General features: G+C 49.3%; 1 long non-coding RNA gene across 1 annotated transcript; it reads right to left on the bottom strand.

Moving 5' to 3' along the window:
• Positions 1-2454: 2454 nt before the first annotated feature.
• On the bottom strand, positions 2455-5845 carry LOC121102395. Its single transcript, XR_005834489.1, has 2 exons — positions 5722-5845; positions 2455-2939 (listed from the first exon to the last, which is right to left on the bottom strand). It is a non-coding gene; the product is annotated as an uncharacterized LOC121102395 (long non-coding RNA).
• Positions 5846-12304: the final 6459 nt, after the last annotated feature.

The raw sequence follows: 12304 nt of genomic DNA, 5'->3' as shown, positions 1-12304 counted from the left end.
CCTATGCAAGGGGGAACAAAGGGTCTCAGCCAGCCCCCCAGGCCCTAGATTCTGGGTCGAGTTGCCGTGGGGGTCCAGTCCCTGGGCACGGCCAGGGTTGCTTGGCCGGGGTCACCGTGCCGTGCCTGCCACCTCCTCTCTCCCAGCTCTGGGGTCACAGAGAGAATAGCTGAATCATGAAGCCGTTAAGAGGACTTGTGCCCGTGGGTCAGCAGTCACAAGACGATGTTCTCATGAGTTCGGCCGCGACTCTAGCTGTGCAACCTTGGGCTAGTCACTGTACGTCTCTGAGGCTCAGTTTCTCAGATGATGTTTATATTAATTATTTATCCCTTAAAAAACAAAACTCCTTCAAAACTTAGTGCCTTAAGACATGAACATTGATTATTTTACACGGTTGCTGTGGCTCTGGAATTTGCGAGCCACTCAGCTGGGAAGTTTGGGCTCGTGAGCTTTCATGGCATGAGGCCTGGATGGTCACTGGGGCTGTGGTCACCTGAAGGCTTGACTGCGGCTGGAGGATCTGTTTTCAAGACAGCTCATTGACACGACGCCGGCAGGAGGCCCTTAGTTCCTGGCCACACGATTTCTCCATGGGGCTGCTTGAGTGTCCTCCTGACACGATGGCTGGCTTCTCCCAAAGTGAGCAATCTAGGAGAGCAAGCCGGAAGCCACATTATCTTGTAAGACCTGGCCTGGCAAGCCAAGCCCTATCATTTCTGTATGATCTTACTTGTTACACAAGTCAGCCTTATTCAAGGATGTGAATATCACAACGACCCATCGGGGGTCATCTCGAATGCTACAGCGGCATTAATACTATCTTCCGTGCCCATCTCACAGAGTCATCGTGAGGTTTTGTTTGCATACCCACTGCAAAGAAAGCCATTCATCAGAGGATGCACCTGCCAAGAGTCAAGGCAGCAGCTGCGAAAACAGCTGTAAAAGGGGGCTATTGGGGCTAGACCCTGAGACCATCAGTCAAAGCTCAATGAGGAGCACAAGGGGGGGCCAAGTGGGAAACTCGATAGCTCAGAGGCCTCCAGCACTTTTTGTTGTCCCATACGAGGGTACAATGTGGAGACACTTGGGAGAGTGTCTGGCAATGGACTCATTGTATATGGCTGCTCAGCAAAGGGAGGTTTTGTTCATCCATTAGAGTTCTAAGGAAAACATGTGGGTCATAGTCTCAGGAATTCCAGGAGGGAGGCTAGGCAAAGATGGAGGTTGAATTGTGCCTTAGCCCTTAGTTCTGACGTTCAGATGGGTTGGTATGTTCTTCATGAACTACGGTGGGCTGCATAAATGGGAAGGTCCATTGTCGTTACCTCCTGGCAAGACTCCGCCAGATCATTCCTCAAAGAATCTCTCCACCCAATTTCTTAAACAGCCACTAAAAGAAATTAGATGTCTTCAATGTTTTGCAATGATCGGAAACAACTTCTCGAAGTTGACCCTGTATCTTTCCTGGCTCATTGATGCCCACTTCTCCATATGTATATTCTGGTTACTACTGCTGAATAATAAATTGCTCCAAAACATAGGGGTGTAGAACAGCAGCCATTTGACTTTGCTCATGATTTTTTGGGGTTAGGACTTGTGAAAAGGCTCAGCTAGACCCTTCACCTGTGAGATTTCTTATGTGGTTGCAGTATGACGTCAACTGAGGCTTCGATCATCTGAAGGTCAGGTTGGGCTGGATGTCCAAGATGGTGCACACACGTGGCTGGCGGCTGAGGCTGGCTGCGGGCCAGAAGTTCAGCCGGGTTGTCCCCATGAGTGCCTACACATAGCCCTCTCCAGCATGGCCATCTCAGAGTTGGATTTCTTATATGATACTGGATTCTTCTGCAGCTAGTGTTCTGAAAGAAGTGGCATCTACATAAGCCTTTTGGGAAGGCCAGCAGGGTAACTTCTCCCACAGTTTATTAGTGATATACTACCATGGCCCCCTGGGTACCAGCGAACTATCAGGCTAGCACAGATTTAAGGGGATGCAAACTAGACTCCACTTCCTGATGGCAGAGTGGCAAGGTCCCATTGCAGATGGGCATGTGGGATGGGACAAGTCACTATGGCCATCTTTAGAAGATACAATCTTCCACAAAGGACGACAGTCGTTTCCCATACTCCAAGGCCTGTACTGAGTACTGCACGAACAACTTGTTTCATAGAGTCAAAGACTATTTAGAGCTGGAGAGTCTTAAAGATTCTCTGGTTTAATCACTTTATTTTATTTTTTTATTTAATTCAATTAATTAATTAATTTATTTTTAAGATTTTACTTATTTATTTGAGAGAGAGAGAGTAAAAGAATGAGCAGGGAGAGCAGCAGAGGGAGAGAGAGAAGCAGACTCCCCACTGAGCAGGGAGCCTGATGTGGGGCTCGATCCCAGGACTCCAGGATCATGACCTGAGCCAAAGGCAGACGCTTAACGACTGAGCCACCCAGGTGCCCCAAATCACTTTATTTTAAGATGAGGAGAATTGAGGATTCAAGAGCTGAAGTTGCTTGCCCCAGACCCCGCACCCGGTCAGAGGGACAGCAGCACTGGGAATCCCAGTCTCTTATCCACCTGTGCTTCATCTTGCCCTTGGCAAACTCTGGTGTTGCTGGCATCATTTCTCTTCCTTCTTCCCAACAGGAGAATGATTTTGCTCAAGTATCTACCCTGCCCACAAGGCTTATGGGCCCAAATGGAGCTTACCCTGTGGGGTTTCTCTGTCCATACCCAAGGTCAATATGGCAGGAGCCATTTTGCCACCAGGCTGCAAATGAAGCCGCCATCCCGAGGGAGGCAGAGTTAGAAAGTCACCAGAAAATGGAGCTCCTGCTGCTGTTGGATGAGGTCAGTCGCAGGCCTGCTCTGCTGAACTTCCCATCTGGTGAGTCAACAATCTCCTTATCGTTAAAGCCACTCTGTTCAGGTTCTGGTTACCTGCAGTCGAATGCATCCTAATTAAAATACTTCTATTTCTGGGATTAGTCCTGACCTTAGAAAGGGCATTTAAGGAGATTTAGCTCAACAGTCCAGCCTTTTTATGGCCAGCGTGTCCTGACCTGAACTTGGTTTCTGGTAACTGGAATTTCCTCTCACTCCCTGTGCCCAGTCTCTACCTACAGTAGCTCAGTCCCTCCAGAACCCATTCTTATTACTCTGTTATATTCAGTTTCTGCTCAGGGCTGGAGTCCTCTCCTCTTCCAAAATTTCACACCAGTGGTGGCTATGGCCCTATAACCCACTGTTGTCCCAGGTGCCCTCCAACCTGTTGCCCATCTTTCTGGATTTGCAAGGATCACCACTCTTGGGTTGTCTGCATTGAGTTCTGAGTTCTGCCCCTCTTGGTACATGGCTGGCTGGACCCCAGTGCCAGACGCTCACCTGGTTTAGGTCTGTTGTTGTACCCTGCAGACCCCCAGTCCTGCCTGTTGGACTGGATTTCCTCCCTGCACCTGCAGCTAGGCAGATGAGGCCTGTCCCTCCCACAATTCCCTTTATATCTTCATGGGAGGGGGGGTCTCCTTGTACATCTTCCTGGTAGACACTTTGAGGGAAAATGCTTGGTTTGGGAGGTGTAACATCCCATAATTATACTTGCAAATATTTCACAGTGCACAAGGCACATGTTTTAACATATTTCATCCCTGCTGGTTGGGAAGTCAGGTCACATGGGGATTTTGAAAGCAAAACGAGAAAATCCATTTATATCAGTTCTCACTGGGATATGTTTTGCTCGAGGTCTCTGCTTGCATCCTTACCACCTCTTTGTGGCCCCAAATGATCCCCCTGCACTCGGAAGTATGGCCTGCTTGCCAAAAAGAAGACTGTATTTAGGGCAGAATTCATTCTGAGACTTGCTTTTATGGTAATCTTGGAGTTAGAATGAGGTTACAGGTTGGTAGTGACTTTCAATTCCTTTAAATAATGACAACTGTTGGTATTGACCAAAGGAACTGCATGTTTGTACATGACTACACTGGCTTAGGTCCGTTATAACACTGGGAAGTAGGAGATACACATGCATTAATGGGCAGTGGGGAATTTGCTCAAGATTTCAGTGAGGTGAGGGAGGGGACCCGGGAAACTTAACCTCACATGTACGCGTCCAGCAAGTCCCTTGAAATCTTCCTCTGGGCTATGGTGGCATATCCGCTCTGGGCCGAAGGCCCAGAGCACCCAGCCCTACCCTCCTTCTTCCTCTTTCAGATTCTGGAAAAACTCCTTCCTTCTGCAGAAAACTTGCAGCTCCAAGTCCAGGCTAGAAGCTCCCTTTCTTCCCTTTGAATAGTGAACTTCTCAAAGTAACTTTCATATCATCTTCATAGTCTTTGCAATGACCTTGAAAATGCTGATCAGTGAAAACTAAGGGTGATGATTCAAAGTTCTTGATAAAGACTGAAGCATCATGAGTTCTAATCTCTCTGCACTTCCTTGTAGTGGTTCCGGGGTGTCAGCGTTGGAGAGAAGGATGGCAGGCTTGGCCTGGTTCCCCGTCTCTGCAGCCTCCTCCTTTCTGCAGCTGACATCACCCCCAAGTCCCTTTCTGCCAGATTTCTAAGGAGGCTGCAGCCCAGACCATGAGGCTCACATCCATGGGGTCCTTTGTGTGCTCTGATTCTAACCATGCTCCAGTTCTAGCTGGTGGGTCTTGGCCTCATTTCTTAGATCTTCTCTCTTCCCTATAGAAGTTTGCTCATCCCTCAGTCTTACCATGAATGGGCTCTGCCTTGTCCCCAACACCCTTCTCCATGTCTTTGGGAGTTGGATTCCTGCCCCAGACTCCAGCCCAGCTGGGATGCTGAGACTTGATGGATGCTAGATCTTTCTGATGAAAACTGATGGGCACCTGGGCTCACAAGGGCACCTCTCACTTCCCAGTTTGGTCACGTACAACCGTGAGGTTTCTCTGGTTAATATTAGCAGCTCCCATTAGTTACAGGAGTCAAGGGCCAGCTCCTTCTCACAGTCCAGGTTACCATAAATGCATCTCTCAGACTGAACTCTTCTGTCCAAACAGACATTGATTAGCAAGTAGGCACAAATCAGTCACACCACCTCCTGTGGGCTTGATGAAATCCAAACTCCCTGTTCTTTAGGGTGCTCCAACAAGATCATGCATGAAAGGAAGTCTCACCTGAGGCAAATGTGATAATTCTCTACTAGTGGGATTGGCGAGCCACCTGGTGAGACTCAGGTTGGCCTACATCCTCTGGAATCAGCAGCTAGACACGTAGGCCCTGGGCAACATTCCTAAGTGGGAAGCAGGAAAGTCTCACTAGATTCTAGTACCCTGTCCACATGTTCGTGGAGTTTCTTCATGCTTCACCCATGAGAACCCATCCCTCCATACATGATGCAAACTAACACCAACTCTGGCATTGATCAGAAAGACAGCTGAAGCACTGTGGGAATCCTCTGGCCTTCTGATTAAACTCAAATTACCACCCCCGGAGTTGCCCTGGTTGGGGGTAACTGGCCTCCTCTAGGGTATAGATTAAACGGGACAGACTCACATTTAGATCACGCTTTTTTTGCCGAAGCATTTAAAGTAAATTGCAGATACCACAGTACCAGGGCACTCGGCCTCTATATTAATAATAATAAACAGCATTTTTGGCTTTATGAGATGCCATGCCATGGCCTTCCGCCCCTTGCAAAGTAAGTTGCCTGAATTATTTCTAACCTCCCGGCCCCCACCAGAAGTTTCACATGGACTCACCAACAGTGCCACTAGCTAGGGCTCCGCATGCCCCACTTCCATGTCCCCTTCCACTTCCAGCCCCCTTTGCAACCTGCACGCATTGCTTTAAGCGCCTACAACCACAAGCACCATTTCAGAGGCCAGCGGCTTCTTCCCCACTCCAACCCTTCCTGTGGCCAGTGACCACATGAACAAGGGACCTGTCTCGGCCAATCACAGGGGCCTTGTCTTTTTGGCCAATGTGATTGGCCAGGAGGGCACATGGTCTGCAAAGCCAATCAGGAGAGCTCCTGGTTTTCCCAGCCTAGTATTGGAAAAGATGGCCACCTGGCTGGGGTTCAGGTCCAGTGCCGCCTGCCTGGGGGACATTGACCTTGTGGGGTCAGCTACATTGTGAGAATGAATCCAGTAAGCAGAAAGAGAATCAGAAGCATTGTTTGTTTGTGCCCTCCCCACTGAATTCTTATGTTGAAGTCCTGATCCCCAAGGTGACTGACAGTATTAGGAGGTGGGACCTTTGGGAGGTAAGTAGGTTTGGATGCGGTCAAGAGGGTGGGGCCCCCAAGAAGGAATTAGTGCCCCTACAGGAAGAGGAAGAGAGGCCAGCGCTCACTGTCTCTGCACCCGTGTGCACTCATGCAAAGCAGAGCTCCTTCGAGGGCAGGTCAGGAGGTGGCTGTCTACAAGCCCCGAGGCAGGCCCTCCCCCAGAATGAGTGTGCCAGTGCTTTGATCTTGGACTTCTTGGCCTCCAGAGCTGTGAGAGATAGATGCCCGCCGTTCAGACCACCCAGCCTGTGGCACTCTGTTATAGCACCCATGTACAAAGATGTACATGGAGACAGGAAGTCCTCCCAACAGTTGAATCTCTAAATCCTGTCCTCCTTGGGCCCAGCTGCAGCTCTGCCCTCTGTGTGGTTTGGTTATGCAGCCCACAGATTCCCTTTTTGCTCATGCTGGTTTGAGCTAAGTTTCTGATTAATTTGTCCACCATCACCAGTTAGCAATTGCTTTATGGCACAAAACTTTCACTCCTTTTGGGAGCCCCATGCTGCCGGGCCTCTGGTGCTTGACGCTACGGACCAGTCCTCCAACCCTGTCCTCCTGATGCTGCCCAAAATGTCCACATCCTAACCTGAGGACCATCTACGTCAAAACAGAGACCCCAGTATTGCAGTGCAGTTGGCTTGTGGCCAGCGTGTCTGATAGATGCCCACTCTTGGGGTTAGCAGGGTCTTCCACCTCTGGGGTCACCCACAACTAATTCATGCACATCGTAGATCCATGAAGTCCTGAGTAGTGATGTTGGTTTCTTATTTTCAAAAGTACTGCCAGACAAGGTATCACCCTGTCATCCTCTTCAGAAACCATTTCTGCCTCCTGGGAGGGATGTCCTCCCCCCCAGGACCTGAGGCTAATTCTATTCCCTCAGTGCTAGCCTACTCTCCTTTCCTATGCATCCCCAGTCCCCAGTGTGTGCACTGTGGCTAACTTGCCTGCGACCTCCAAGAGAGACCTCATACTGTGGAAGCTCAGTGAGGCCCGTGTGTCTGGTGCTCTGTACCCATGTGAACACCCCAGCCTCATGTTTCTGCTACTGATGCAGTACACGGCTGACTCGCCCTGAGCTGTGGGCTCAGCAAGCAGGACCCTCTCGATCTGTATCTGTACTTTCCACATAGAGGAAGCCAGATAGCATCATGTGTCAATGGTTTGTTTCTATCTCGCTGATCAAGAAGTTGAAAGAACAAAGTCTGCTGCATCTTTTCTCCTTTGATTGATTACGGCCAAGGGCCCCAGGACAGCTGATGAAGAACCTCAGGTTTAGTTTTCCCGTCTGTAGAATGGAACCACTATGAAAACGTGGCTCGGACCTCACCTCCAACAGTACTGGATATCTTGGACATGCAGCAGAAACTCCAGAGTGCCTCAGGGCCCTTGAGAGAAGGGAGTTTCCTGAGAGGACAGCGGTGTGTAGTGTCACAGGTGGTTTGGGGCACATCCATGCTCTTGACTTCTCTCGCGGCCTCACGGCTTCATGTCACCCTCCCTCTCCTCTTACTCCCAGGCAGACAATCATCTCTGGTTTCTCCAGCCCTGCATTCCAGAGGAAAGTGGTCTGACCAGCAGACACTGGAGATGTCCCCTACTGTTCATTCTCTCTCGTATGATCTAGTCCTGGGCTTTTAGGCAGACACATTGCTTCATAGCCTAGGACTAACACTTCCCAGCCCTCCCTGTACCTATGTGTGGCCAAGTGACCACATTTTGGCCAGTGATTCATACAAGTGAAAGTTATCTGTGTGACTTCCAGGCTGTGCTGTTAAAGGGAAGAGGCATATCCTCTGGGTCATTTTTCCTTTCCCACCTGGCAGAAAGTAGAAACAGTGTGGAAACAGTGAGGACAACACCACGGTTGGCAGAGCAACAAGATAGAAAGAGCCTGGGCCATTGACACCTTTGCACAATAGAGCTGCTGTATCAGCTTAGACTTCACATGAGAAAAAAGGAAATGTACATTTGTATCAGCCATGTCATTGGGGTTTGGTTTGGGCAGCCGAGCCCCTGTTACATTTAGAAAATTACTGCCTCAACTAGAAAACCTATGGTTGGACTCTCTTGTGTTGTTACCCACTCTTGGCCCCATCAGTGGCCACCTTTGCACAGAGAATAGTTTAGCAATTCCTCCCGGGGTCGGGGCGATGGGAAGAGCCGTTTGAGTCAGGAAGGGATATATAGCACGGCAGGGCAGGGATCAAAAGAACAAACCTTGCATGGCATTAGTCACACATTGCAAGATGCCATGGGTCATTCTCACTAGGCTAATAGAAAAGGATGTCAACTGGGCTTGTTTGCAAATATTTGGAGTTCCCAGATGGCAAGCAGGATGAAACAGCAACAGGTTGGACATCCAGAAAGGCAGGCCAAATGGCGCCAGGGGCTGGGAATTGGTGGCATCATTAATCTGACTCAGTGGCCTCCCTCCTGGTGAGGGACTGGATTGGCTTAGCTAATGCTGTCACCTTGGTTTGGTCTGTTCCCTTTATATCAGGTCGTGTCATGAGCCACTAGCAGTTTATGGCGGGGTGTCCACTCCTGGTCCCCTCAGTGGGCACCCCTGTCCAAACGTCACCCCAGAACTATTTTCTCCAGGTGGGTGGGTGGGGTTTTAGGCCAGGGAGTTTCAGTTAAAGGGGACATTGGGCATGAAGAAAAATACCTAACGCATCGAGGAATTGGCAGCAGCCACATTCAGTCATTTGGGCAGGTTTTAGCACCGAGCGGGTTCTATTCAAAGCAAGAGAGGGGAACTGGGAGTGGATGAGACCAGGAGTCTGTGGCATGAGTCGAGCGAGGCCCCTGGCTTCAGCTGGAGCCTGCACAGTAATGCCCTGTCTCTGAGCGGGGAGAGAGGATGGAAGATTCTAGCTAGAACATGGCAGAGAGGAATCCTATTCTAGGGGGACCTAAAGAGGCTGTCAGGCCCAGGGGAAAAGGCCCACCCCGGGGTACAAGATAAGTCTAAGTCTCAGAAGCAAGACTATTGAAGAGTCCAGTCCACTCTGCTGGATTCATCCTCCCTCTTGCCCTGCTGCCAGTATTTTTTCATTTATTCTCACTGTGGCACCTAACCATGGCTCACCGGCCACCCAGACAAGGCACAGTGGTCCAGCTTCCTCCTCCTCAGAGTAACTGCTGGAACAGAGAGGCTACTAAGGTCACTTGCTTCTGTACCTTAAGGTTTCAAAATGATGACGAGTAGGGTGGAGAGATGGAACAGACATTCTAATTGCCCAACAGCCCTACCCATTCTCTTCTTCTTTCTTAAGAAGAGAAAGCCAAATTAGCCTCTCTGCAGCTCAGGGTGGCCAAGCGATAAAGTAGAAGGAATGGCCTGTTAGAAAAATCTTTTAGAGAAGCTGGGTTGGCTGGTAGAACCACTGTTTTTCCCTCTCCCATTTCCTGCTGCTGCTGGCTTGGAGCGCGGATGGGCAGGCTGCATCTCCGTCTGGGAGGAGCCGTCTGGGATCACAAGGTGATCTGACAGATGGAAGCCCCACCCTGAGAGGGAGGAACAGAGAGGTCAGAGTCAGAGTCCCACATAGCCTGGGGGTCAGCCTCCAGGTTTTCCATACCTAAATAAGGAACAAACTTCTATCTTGTGGAAGCTCTTGCTATACGCAGTGTGCTTTCTGGACCAGCAGCATGGGCATCCCTCAGGAGCTTGTTAAAAATGCTGAAGCTCAGGGCCTGCCCCAGACCTTGTGAATCAGAATCTGCATTTTAACAAGGTCCACAGGTGATTCATGTATGTACACATGATGGTTTGAGAAGCACTTAAACCATGATGGTTTCAGCCACCATTATAGTGTTTATCTTGTTTGTAGCTGAATCTCACTGTTGTGGACAGAAAGGATGATTCCCATGCAGGGTCACCAAGAAAACGGGGCCAAAGAATGAATCTGCTGGGAAGCTCACCACTGGACTCTCCCACCTGTCCCTTCCCTGCTTCCAGGAAAAGCATGCATGACTTTCCAGAAAACCCTCATTTCTCCAAGTCTTACTATGAGGGGCTCGAGGAGCCCTAACCAGGGTTTTCCTGGGGCCCAAGTTCTTGAAAAGCAAGGGTGCTGTCAGCTGCTATTACCTCCACCTCAACCTCCTGTCTCCAGACCAAAAGGTGTCAGAGGACAGATGATGGTGTTAGCTCAGAGAAGGTGGGTGAGGAGGCCCACAGTCATTCTGAAACCTTAAGGCATCACAAAATAGATCATCCTTCCCAGAAGCCTTGGCCTTCTGTTTTTAAACACAGGCGTTTCTAGGCTTTGTTTCTGGGGCTGCCGTCACACTCAGCCCCTCTGTGACTCAGACTTGATTGCCTGGGAGGGTCAGACTCTCTGGTACAGAACTCCCAGCTCTTCCATATCTGCCCAGATGGAGTGGGGGAGTGTTGGAAAGGAAGCACCTGAGGATGACATTCTGGAAAATGGTTCTTGACATGCTACCAACTAGATGCAGCTCTTCAAATGGATCACTCAAGGGCGTCCAACTCTAGTCAGGCAGCTGAACGTAATGGTTAAGAACACGAGTCTAGGATTCAAGGAGATCTGGTTTCAAGCCCTGGTCCTGGCCTTTACTCCCTTCTGAACTTGGACAAGTCTCTAATTTCTCTGAGCCTTGTCTCCGAGCGCCGGGTGGCCTTTCAATAAATCCCAGTCCTGCTGAAGTTGGCCTGGGTTTCCTCATCTGTATACAGAGTAATAATAATAATAAAATAACAACAACATCTTCTTTGGGGGATTGCTGTGGGCTCAGGTACTTGATCTTGTGCATCGTTAAATCCTGCTTAGGGGCAGGTATGCTAGCTTCCCGGGTCTGGTACACCCGCAGCTCTCAAACAGTAATGCCCAAATTCATCACCGGGAGGTTTTGGTAAAAGGCAGTTTCCGATTCGGCTTGGACATCTGAAAGCTTCCCCGTGCTGCTGGCGACCCCACCACAAACAGCAAGACTGTCTACTAGCGACTTGTGGGTATTCTTTAGTCCTGGCTCCTCAGCTGTTCAAATGTTGGCTCTGCAATTTCAGACGCTGTAGTTACAGAAAGCAGAGAACTGCCCCTTGTTGCCTGGGCTGGCCATAAGATTTCTGTTTCTGCTTTGTTGTTAATAACCTACTAAAGGTAGAACTTCATTTTGGATAAAATGCCTATATCCTGGCCAAGACAGGGAGTGACGACAGCGGGATTAGGCTCCCTCTGGGTTTCTTGTGGTGCACAATTTCCTCATGTGTAGAGGCTACCTCTCAGTTTGATGTGGCAGTTTTGCTGTGGTTTTGTCTTTCAACACACTTCCTGCTTTTCTTGCAAAACAAAGACTGCTTAGTCCTCTGTTGGTGGCCAAAGCCCAAATAATTACAGGTTTCCTCAAGGGCTTGAGCGGGGCCTGGCGGCACATCCTCGGTCCTCAGTGTGTGAAGCCTTTGGCCTCTTTCTCTTTGAACAGCGGGGTTAGGATTAGCATGGGCTTTAATTTCTACTGGAGAAAATGATTGCAATTCTGTTAGAGGAACATGAGGTTAGCAGCTCCTCACAGCTTCAGATTTCAAGTGGAAATCTTGCTCAGCCCCTCAATGGTGACAGAAAGTAGAAGCCAGCCATTTTCGTAGTGGAGATTGCCTGGGTCACATGATGTCAGTGGCAGTACTCACAGTTGCTAGAAATTCAGAGATTCATAAGCTACTGGAGCTGAACAGGACCTGAGAACTTCTAAAGCCAACTCCTCTATGTTTCAGAGGTGGAAACTGAAGTCCAGAGAGGCCAAGTGACTTGCCCAAGGTCACATAGCTAGCCCAGCTCTCATGGTCATTTAGAATCACCCCACACATACTTCAGGGGAATTTCTTTCACCTTGGTCACCCCCATTTCCTACAACTTCTCACCACCATGTGATAAGAGGAGTGTATTAAGCATTTCTCTCTTTTCTTTATGAGTTTTTCCATTATGGAAATAACACAAACCGTATTACGGTCTGTTGGAAAACAGAGGGAAATAAATCACCCACACAATCTCTTTTTGATGAGATGCCTATCTATTACTTTGAAA

This window comes from Ursus maritimus, unplaced genomic scaffold, assembly GCF_017311325.1.
Source record: "Ursus maritimus isolate PB19 unplaced genomic scaffold, ASM1731132v1 scaffold_14, whole genome shotgun sequence".
NCBI lineage: Eukaryota > Metazoa > Chordata > Mammalia > Carnivora > Ursidae > Ursus > Ursus maritimus.
The sequence above is the reverse complement of the archived record's forward strand: the minus strand, read 5'-3'. Positions and strand labels throughout refer to the sequence as shown.